General features: G+C 43.6%; 2 non-coding genes across 2 annotated transcripts; one reads left to right on the top strand and one right to left on the bottom strand.

Moving 5' to 3' along the window:
- Positions 1-4,461: 4,461 nt before the first annotated feature.
- Positions 4,462-4,534, bottom strand: TRNAK-UUU (transfer RNA lysine (anticodon UUU)). Its single transcript has one exon. It is a non-coding gene; the product is annotated as a tRNA-Lys (tRNA).
- Positions 4,535-10,990: 6,456 nt separating this feature from the next.
- TRNAG-GCC (transfer RNA glycine (anticodon GCC)) lies at positions 10,991-11,062 on the top strand. The gene has a single exon. It is a non-coding gene; the product is annotated as a tRNA-Gly (tRNA).

Below are 11,062 nucleotides of genomic sequence, written 5' to 3'. Positions count from 1 at the left end.
TCAACCTGCATTGGGCTTTAGTTAAGCCTACATCCATTTTAGAATAGGATCTTTTATGTAGCCCAACTCATAGAGAGTTTTGTCATTTGGTCTTAACCCATTTCTTCTATTCCTATGATTGTTCAGTGATGGGTTTTTTCCTATTAGGATTAGGTTTCTATCCCGCATGGCGAATTCTTCATAAAAACGGATTCTTCCAACTCCCCTCTTTCCTATTAATCAAATCAAGCAACGCCAGGCCGGTTTAGCATTCGTTAGAAACACACTTATTTAAGATATTAACTACTCGCCTTCTTCCCGAGTAAAGAAAAGGTGCTAAGACACTGTGATCATTCATTCTATTTTTCGGTCGATTTGCCAAACTCATTTTAGAGAGAGATCGCCTTATCAACTAGAGGGCAAGGCTTATTTTAAATAATGAATTCTAAGAAATTCTTAATTCTTAATTGGACGTGCACTTATCTGTGTCACTCACAAGCATCAGGTGCACTCTACTTGTGATTGACAAGAATGGTTTTGTTGTGCCTCTCTACACCATTGAAGAGAATGTAAAGCACTCTCCATGGAGACCAAAGGAAAGGAGACATTAAGATTGCCAAGAGGACCCTCTTGCGAGCTAAAAACTACTCCGATGCAATTGATATGCGAGCAACGATAGATGAAAGAGTTAAAGACATTGCTTTCAAATTCGATTCCCAAGTACCAAAAAAAACTAGTAGCAGGTTTTTCTTCCTATCATCTTTTTGATAATTCAACATCCAGTTCTAGAGAACTGCCTACTCCCACCTCGAACGAGAAAGAGATCTAAGGCTTAAAGCTTATTATTTAGATTATATATATTATTTGCTTTTCATTATGCACATAAGGGAGGAACCGTATGAGATGAAAATCTCACGTACGGTTCTGTAACGGAAAAGCTTTGGAATCTTCTTTTCGGGCACTAGAACGAAACCCGTTCTTACCACTTTAATAATATGTCTGTAATTACGTGCTACTATCTCCACTATAGAAAGAATAAAAGGAAAGAACTTCATTTTCATTTATACGAAAAAGTCTTTATTATTCTAAAAGCATAAGTAGTAAACATTTTAAACTAGGGTTCCCATACATGCAAACATAAAAAAGAAAACCAAACAAAGATAGTTAGCATAAATAGGAGTCTATCTCCAGTAAGCATCGGAGTAGATCTCTACTAAAAAAAGACAAAGAACCACCATACATGACATGAAAATAAACTACTTTGTGCGTCTACAGACACTTATTTAAACCTTCTAGAGTCGACGGACTCCTCTAGTCTCCCCCGCCGTTGGCACGATTTATCGCAGCTTGCACAATAAGTGCTTGCTGCTCTTGTACCAGCGCCCTCCTCCGGTCTTCCAGACCGCGAATGCGGTCCCTTATTTGTTGCATAGCGTCTGCTATCATCTCAGGATCGATAGCAGGCAGATGCTCCCAGAAAAGTGCTAGCCTGTGCTCCCAGTAGAGCTTTGCTGCCTCCACTTGTGCGATTTCATTTGAAATAATAGAAAGTCTGTCAATTCCTCCATTGGGATCCATGGCTACTTACTTTCTTCTACTAAGTGCCCTTTGCTTTGTGCCTAATAGAGACTGAAAGAAGCTTCTATTTATAGGCGTTGGAGGCCCTTAACTCTTTCCACCAACTAAAATTATATCAATAGTTGAAGTTTTGTTTTTCGCGGGTATCGCCACGCGTCTTAACCCCGTCCCCGGCCCTAAATCGTGGTATCGCCACGCGTCTTAACCCCGTCCCCGGCCCTAAAGAAAAGTAAAGAAAAGGGCGCAATAATCGAGCGTAATAGGACAATAATCGAGCGGAATAGGCCAATAATCGAGCGAAGCGTCAGATAGTACTCCCCTTTCTCTAATAATAAGGCACCAAGGCCCCTTTCATAAGAGATAGAACAATCCCTCACTCGACACCTCAAAGCTGACCAGTACAAAAACACTGTGATCCGTCCTCGTTTACGTACCCCCACTTGCTTCTAGTTGTCTTTTACTGGCTTATTTCCAGCTACATGATGGGATAAAAGAAGAGACCAGTATAGAAATGGGTAAAAAGAGTAGTGAGATGAAAGATAAGGATGCTGTAAGATGTTTAATGTATGACAAGTTCATGAATATATTCCTAAATAAAGTGGAGATGCATATGAAATATAAAAAATGGAAAACTAAGGCTCATAATAAGAATTTTTTTAAAAATGTTAAAAGATGGTTATTATGATTGTAAAACGGATAAAGATTTCATTTCTATGAATTACAGATTCAAATCGAAAGTTATACAAGGGAGTTTGAAGGAAAAGAGACTAAGGCTTTTGAGAAATATCCAGCAATGGTTAGATACTTAATCCAAGTAAGATTACAGCAAAAGATTATCTAAAGCAGAAGAAAATGGGTCTAACTGATAAGGCTTTAAGTATTCTAAATGTGTTAGGTCAATATACACTGGAAGCTATAATAGTTCATGTACTTGGGGCCTTGTTTAATAAATTAGATCGGCGGAAATTACCATACGTGAAAGCTGCTACTTTTTTCGACCATCTTGAGCGCTTTGGACGAGTTCAAGCTATACTAAAAGGGTTAAAGAAGGAAGATGCCTACCCATCATCAAAGCAAGCCCATGCAAGAATGACCTCATTGTCATGGAAGCCCTTTCCTTTCCTCACTCCTCCATATAGTCTATGATAACGTTTTTTCTGACCAACCCTCATGGCTTTAGGAATGGGCCCCTAAGGCTAGCTCCTATGATATATTTTTTCCAGGATTTTGAATCCAAAGCCCAAATCCATTCTATGGCTAATATTTAGCGTTATATCGCAAGAATAGGACTCCATAGGTTAAAGCACGTCCTTGTACAATGCTTAAGGCTCTCGGCTGAGTAGCAGGAGCAACTTTTAATTTATTATGAGCCCAAACGATGGATTCAATAAGTTCTTGCCAATAACCACGTCCACTGAATAGAAACATTAAACTAAAGGCCCATACAAAATGGGCACCTAGGAAGAAAAGCCCATATGCAGATAATGAAGAACCATAAGATTTAATTACTTGGGATGCCTGTGCCCATAAGAAATCGCGGAGCCACCCATTAATAGTAATGGAACTCTGCGCAAAGTTTCCTCCCGTGATATGAGTTACTACCCCTTGATCACTTCTACTTTTTATGAAGTGTGGGGCAAATGGCGCCCTCTACTTCTACTTCTAACTAAAGGCGAAGAACCGGCATTGCAAGCAAATAGAGAGCCCCCGCCCGTTTGAGCCATTGCGAGCCGGAAAGCGTACCGGCAGTTTGAGTCGCGAAAGGGCTAATAGAACTTAATTCTATTCTATTTTTATCATTTTATATATAATAATATATAATAATAATATTCTAGAAACAATAATAAAAAAAAAATTATCCAATTGTTCATTCCTGGGAAGAGGAAGAAGCAGATAGAGCAAAGGCCTCCTCTTTCCGTCCGCTCTTCCCGAAGCGAGCGAATTGCATGTAGAGATCCGTAGGGGCTTATAGTTTAATTGGTTGAAACGTACCGCTCATAACGGTTATATTGTAGGTTCGAGCCCTACTAAGCCTACCACCCCCTTCTCTTCACCTGATACAAGGCAGTCGAAGTCCCCGCCGCCCTGCAGATCTCAATCTAGCGACGGGCACCTGGAACCACACTGCTGCCGCTGCCCTTCGGGCACGCCTCCTACGCTTATCACTCACCTACGCTTTTGCAGCATGCCCCCTTCGGGATAAAAAAATACGGCTTTCTAAACGCGAAGCAGCGGAGCGATAGCGAATCCCGAACTTGCCCACGCTCATCCAAACCGACCTCAAAAAGCGATCGGAAAGCGAAGCCCTTCCTTCCAATCCAAGCCGGCAAAGCCGCCCCTATATCTAACCACCGCTCACCCCGATCACATATTGGCGCGTTCATGATGCATCATGATCAAAAGGCCGTAAAGAAGACAAGACCTATGCATCAGTGTACTGTCATGATCACATATTTTATCTATTTTATTGACGACTTGGGGGCGAAGCCGCCTATTTATTAGTTATTAGGGCAAAGGGCGCTCCCTCCTCCTAACTCCTTCCACTTCTCCCAGGGACAGGGACTACGGCTTGACCTTCGGGGAAGAAGCCCGCGGGACCCCTCCTTCTAGGGCGCCTAGATATTGAAAGGTTATCCCTTTGCAACGCTGGAAGCCAAGCAAAGTCACGAAGCTGGCTGACTACGCTCGAGCAGAGCTCAGGCCCGGGGGTGGTGGCTGAACTCGCCGCAGAGTTCAGGAGCGAGAAAGACTATCTTGATGAATGCAATAAGAACCGGCTGCTCGCCGCAGCAGAGTGCTTTGCCCATGCTGCTATCCGCCGCCGAAGCGCGTCTAAAGGAAAGGCCAAAGAGCGATCTTTGAACGCTACTACGCATCCTTACTCATAGTATAGTAAGGTAGGTTTGGGTATAGCAGGACTTGAACCTGCGACCATTAGGTTAAAAGCCCAATGCTCTACCAACTGAGCTATACACCCCAAAAAATATGTAGTAGTAAATAAGGATTGGTGCGGAAAAGAGGGCGGCCCCTTCGCTTAGATAGCAAAGCCGCCTTCAGCCCCTCTTCTTCTCATCATATGAAAGGGGCGCGGCTCTGTATGAGGCTCGTACTGCAGAGCAAGCGAAGAAAACGTAAGGTTGCTTGTTTCCACTCATTGAAGATTCTATCTACAAAAGAAGGTCAACGGGGGATACTAAAATGGCTCTCACTGACACCATCTACGAGAAGGCGAGGTCGTCTTTCTTTCCAGCCGCCATACGGTTCGCCTTAAAGACGGAGAAGGTGAGGAGCAGTTATCTATGTAATTACGGTCTTTGTTGGCCGTTGTTCCGGCCGAGCACTCTTTTTTCTTTGCCTAATTCCGTCTTACCAAACAAGACTGACTTCTTACCAACCCGCGAAGGGTTGTGAGGCTGGACCAGGTATGAAGAATGAATCTATATCTGTGCACGGAAGTTGCTGGCCGGCGGCCGCTCAACTGTTCGAGCGCAGTGGTATTGGTTCCGATTCGACAAAGGTAGAATGCCTGGTCGAGGGTCCAGTACAGTAGGTAGCAGGCGTGTTCGTTTTGTTTTGGCTCCCGAGCGAGAAATAGGCAATGCACCATGCTTGCTGCTACGTACGTTGACCTTTACTTGACAGATTCATCCAATTGAACTCACACTCAAAGGAGGGCAATCCAACTTCCATTGAAGCAGCTTCCCTGGAACTAGCTGCCATTGAATCGGTTGGTGCCATTGATTCTCTTGGAGGCAGGGCAATAGATTAAGATTAGGCGGTAAGCGAAGGAACTGTAGGGCTTAGGGTAGCGAGTGAGCCTTATCATAAAGTCATAAAGGGTAGGCAACTTCAATAGGTCTAGGGGAGGAAGAAGGAGTTGTTCATAGCTAAGAATCGCTAAGGCCAATCATTCCCTAGTCTATCCTATATATCTTTCTATTCTAGCTGGGATATTCTCTCTATTCAAGCGGATAAGAGAACGGCGGTTACTTGTGCAGCGCCCACTAGGCTCAAGAGATGAGGCTAGGCGAGATGTAAAACCTATCGCTAGCGATATACGTAACGAGGCATTAGAGCAAAGGCTTTGTCGCTAAATGGCGTATATAATGCGATAGTGCGGTATTGTTGTTATGGAAAGTCGCTCTATTTCCTTGGATCTCTTAATCCAGTATGTTTACCCTCACTGACAGTATGAAAGAAGGTAGCTCACCACCAAGTCTAGGTACACCATCATATGTCACAGTAGGGGATCAATGCTCATTTACATAAAAATGAGCTAGACCTGCAGTGAAGTCTTGGGAGCTAATAAGCCAGGTAAGAGAGGACACCTTAGTATAGGAAAACAAGAAGCATAAGACACGAGTTCCGGTATTAGTACCTCCCATTCTCTGATGACTCTCAAAGGAACAAAGAGGTAAGCCCTATAAAGAGGGAAAAGCCCTATTAGTTAACTGCCGCCGGTGCTACTTCCTTACTTAGTCAAATACCCTGATCTATTCATTCAAGAAAAGAAGATAGTGATTTGGCTAACCTCAGGTACCTTCCCAATCGAACTATCGTGCGTGACACATACCTGCCGATTCCATATAAGCTTATTTCACTCATTGCTATTAGTGGAAGAATGCCCTCAAATGCGGCTGCCTTGAACGAATCCCATTCTCTTGAATGAAGAATTACAACGATCCATGTTCAGAAAGGTGTTATAATCATCTATAGACCTTAACATGCTAGCTGGAGCCACGTGTTCAAGACCAGGCGTAAACGTATACCAAATTGTAACACCTACGCCTAAGCAGACAAGAATTCTGAAATGACCATACATACCTTTGTGATAAGTGAATATCTCCAACAATGATCTTGTTGAAAATTGATTGTTCGATATGCTACGCAAACCTAGACCAGAGTTGCTATATGGTAACAAGGAGTCCCTTGATAAGGGGCATCTATAAGATGATTGACCTAGAGATTGAAACAATTACGTCAAAGACGACAATGATTTTGGTAACCTCAATTCTTCTAGAATGAATGAATCTCGATGGAGAGGAAAAAAGCGATATGTTATACCCAGTTTGTTCAACCTATCATCTAGCAAACCCGGTCTTCCCACTAAGGGGCTTTGGACTTCCTTCTTTATTGGCATCATATGTGGAGAGCTTTTAATGCTAGTCATAAGACTACTAAACATACTGGTGCTACCATAGAAAGAGGGGGATAGTACGTTATATAACAATGGTGATTTCATCATATTGGTTCTATCAACATACGAGACCTTATTCGTTTTTCCATCACTTTCACTACCTGGTAAAGACACATTTTTGCACACTTAAAACACTTTAATGTTTTATAAGGCATGTTGAACTACACACTTTTTCATGATTACATTTGTTTTACTAGAACGACGGATCTTGCCAAACTCTGTCATGCCCGTCCTCCTTTGAGTTTATAAAACCAATATCCCCTTCTGTTTTTCCGTCTTCTTCTCTGCCTTCAAGTCCCAGAGCTGATGAAATAGCTGTTCTGTCTTCTTTCTTTTACCACCAGCAGCGGATAGGAGTACTCCAGCACTACCACAGCTTAGTGATTCAACCACGGCTGATATTTACTCAGCTGCGGTTACACCAAGAACTCCTATTGCATCAAGAGCTGATTCAATTGCAGCACTTACTGTAACAAGAAGAGCGTGAACTCATTCTCAAGCACTTGCAGCGGCAATGTAGTATTCTCTTCTAGCAGCGCTTCCTGATTCAATTGCTTGATTCACCGGGCTGGGCTAAACCTTCGACACCGGCACTGGATTCGCACAAAGATAAAGACAAGACCGTCTAAGGCGCAAAGCCCTTCTTGTCCAATCCTAACCCCCCTCACAGCTGCCTATTCTGTAACAAGAGCATTCGATGCATTTTCCTTATTAGAATTAGAAAGAAATTCTGTAATTTCCTTGCAGAAAGAGTCTATTGAAGGTTAGCCCTCTAACTCGGCTAGTGACACATCAGACCTCTTTCTTTTTTAGAAAGGCCTTGATTTAAGCATCTTCACAAGAGTGACAGGGGTACCAGTAAGTGACTCTATTTTTTTTTACCGATTGATGGTATCTATCTCATATCCCTTTCTTGCGCAAAGAGCTTATTCGAGCGCAGCGGAGTAATGAAAAAGAATAGCCACTTCCTTATCTACGCTATTTATTTAGTTTCCTCCCCTCTTCTCTGTTGAGTTCATCTCGTAAAGGGGGCTACAGTTCAATAGTATGGGCATTTATCCTTATAACTTATAAGAGGGAGGGCGTATTAAAGCCATCGCATAGGGGCTACCGTAGTTGCTCCCACAAGGATTGATAAGTTGCATCAATCCGGCCTTCTGCGGAGATAAAAGGAAGAATCTATTTCTTTCAAATATTCTCTTTATTTCCATCTCAAGCTCGGTCATTGGCTATTCTCCTCCTTTAATTGCGCAAGCTCAAATGCTTGCATGAAGGTGGTAGGCCTAAGCAGCAGTACTCCTCCCCAACTCTCGTCCTTCAGGCCGACAATTTAAAACTCCACCAAAAAGTCTTCGGGTAGACTTGGGATTTTATTAGAGAACGTTCAAACTTTGTTTGGAAGTCAGAAATGGTTTACGTTTGTCGTAGCCAATCCTGTTGGCGCTTTGAACTGAAGGATGAACGAATGCTCTCATCTTCGGCTGACTCTCGTTTAGAGGAAATTTGACCCCTACCCACTTCTTTAGGCTCCGCACCTTTACTTTCACTTTATTCACTTTAATGGGCTCTACTTTGCAAATGAGATTCATGAAAGCCCGTTGCGACCACCTTTCGAGGAAAGGCGGGGCACACATCGCTTTCTTCTTCAATCTCTCATCTGGATAGAGGCCTATTCCTCGCCAGGACTGGACAATTTTCTTCTTTTTAGGGGTTAGGGGGCAGTCAATAGAGAGTCAGCAAAATGCACAGGTAGGCCCTTTTCTTTTGACCCTTCAATTCTTTAGGAGGAAAGCGAGTTAGCTGGTACGGGCGGACCCAGAGGAGGGTTCACCACCAAGGATCGGAAAAGATAAAAAGAGTATGAATCCGTCGGGTTAGTTTCTTGATCCCGTACCGCAGGCTTCTTCAGGCGATGAGGCAAGATCTAATTGTCCGGCGTCACTCTATAAAATGAGCATCGGCAAAGAGTGGAGGCTGGCTGGCATTTCAAGCTGCCTTTTTTTTTTAGCCTTTCCTTGCAATGAACCGAAAGGTGAGAGTAAGGGCTCGGTCTCAAGGTTCAAAGTCACTAGTCAGTCCAACTGCACGAGTGAAAGGCGAAAGTCAAGATTACGTGCAACCAGGTGTAACGTGTCAAAGGCCACCGAGTCGTCGGAAAGGGGAATAGGTTGTTTTGCGCATCCAACAGCAGAGAAGGGTTGAGTTGCGTAATAGCAGATTCGTAGGTAAATAAATCGTTGGATTTGAAATTGCCTTAGGCGGATAGGAATTGAGACTTTCAATGGTCCGCTCTTCTCTCCTCGTGATCGAAGCTGACCCCAGAAGTGGGGTATTCCTTCTTAAGAGGACACTAAACCTCCCGATCTTGCTAGCCGGGGGCTCAGTCTTTCAAGATTGAATCTTTCCCTTTCCGGTCCCAGGGAATCGCTCTTATAGTAGGAGGTTGACTATGTCCCCAATTTCTCTTTATTAAGAAACTCGGTTGTTCGAATTCTAAGAAATAGATTGTACCCTAAGCGCTGATCCCAAAGAAAGCAGTTAGCTCTTCCTGCATCCATGCATAAAGAATTAGTAAGTAGGGTCTTCTCTCAGCACGCCATTCCTACGCCTATGGCTAATAGAATAGAGTCGAAATTGCTTTGATGGTTGAAGCCGACTAGGCCCTAGCGTCACTATAGCCTACTTTATTCCATTCCCCCTTCTTGCCTCTCTATGATTGAGCAGCTTTGCAAGCTCCCTCTCGATTGCAAACTCATGATTCCAAGAAAGAAAGCAGATGTTCTCTCGCTAAGTGAGTTTTGTGTTATAGTCTATGTTCTCGTTAATGTTTTAGCTGAGTTCTGCGCTCTTTTGATGGTAGCCTATCTCAGAGAGCCCTATCTCGACCTGTGGAAGGAGGTGACTATTGTTACAAGTACTTACATTCCGATCCCTGATTATAGATATGGCTTTGTTCGATTTATTATGGCATTTGAACAAAAGTCTCCCCGAAGCAGAACTTGAAAGTAAAGGTGATCCGGTGCGTGCAATCAATCCCGTTCTTATTACAACCTACTCCTGTTTTTATTCATTACTTGCTTTCTAGTAAAGGGAGAGCGCCTCACGTCGAAGAAAGAAAGCGTCGAGGAGTTGAGGTGATCATAATTTCAGTTGCAATGAAAGCAATGAAAACGAATTTACTTCAAATATCGTATACATGATGTTCTATAAGAAATTATTCGTCTTTCATAGTGAAGTCGGATTTTGAATTGAGGAAGCAGCGCCCAGTAGTGCCCAGCTGTAATGAACCTAAATGGTTCAGCTCGGGTCGGTAACCGTATGCCTAAGATTCTATCTGACTCCACTTTTAATTCTTGACGATATCGAACTGGAACAACCTGTTCTTCCTGAAGACCCTGATTCAAGGCCAAAGGATTTCCCGCCGCTACCATATAGTATTCATCTTTACCTGGTGATAAATAAAGCATCCGTGCTGATCCTCAGAAATCTCATAAAACGGGCTTTCTAGAGATCCCCAACGACCAATCTTCGCATGAATTGCTAAGGATGCTATCAATTCATTGAATTGACTTTCCAGCGTTTCCATTTTTTATTCCCAACCGTTTTTTGGTTGTATTATAGATTCGCCAATGAGTCGCTCCCTTTGCTCGGTCCAAAAAGGATCCGGATCCAATTCCGACATACGTTTTGAATTCTTCCTGTTTTCACAGCAACAGCAAAGAATTGCTGTATGCTTTCTGGGGGGAATACATCATCATATTGCCGAAATAAGCGAAAAAGTCTTTTGTTGTTCGGGGGATGGTCCCTCGTTCCACAGGCGCCGCATGGAGGGGAGAACGAATGGCTCAGGAATCGGCCGGTTCCGAGTAGACTCGTGGAGCTGCGGTTTGGATTCTCGTAGAATAAGAGGAGCTGTATGAGGAAATGACTTCACTTAAAAGACAAATGCCGCCGCTGCGAGGCGAGGGAGCAACTTGTCCGGTCTTGCGGTGCACTCATTCCCGTTACGAGAATGAAATGGCGCCCCCGAGACCAAGACTCCTTACAACTCGCACCAATAGCGGCACTGAGCGGTCGGAGATTTATTGAAAAGGCAGCCCCCCCTAGCCGCCTACCTACTCGCTCGTGTTCGTAGCTCGATCGGAGGTCAAGACTTTGGTCCGGCGGAAAAACAGGCGTCGTCCGTATCAAGTGATACGTGAATTGCTCAGTAGTGCTTCGCCACTACCGTAGCTGGCGGAAATAGCTTAATGGTAGAGCATAGCCTTGCCAAGGCTGAGGTTGAGGGTTCAAGTCCCTTCTTCCGCT

The sequence above is a fragment of the Apium graveolens genome, chromosome 5, assembly GCF_009905375.1.
Source record: "Apium graveolens cultivar Ventura chromosome 5, ASM990537v1, whole genome shotgun sequence".
Taxonomy (NCBI): Eukaryota; Viridiplantae; Streptophyta; class Magnoliopsida; order Apiales; family Apiaceae; genus Apium; species Apium graveolens.
Note: the sequence above shows the minus strand (reverse complement) of the source record. Positions and strands in the feature narration are given on the sequence as shown.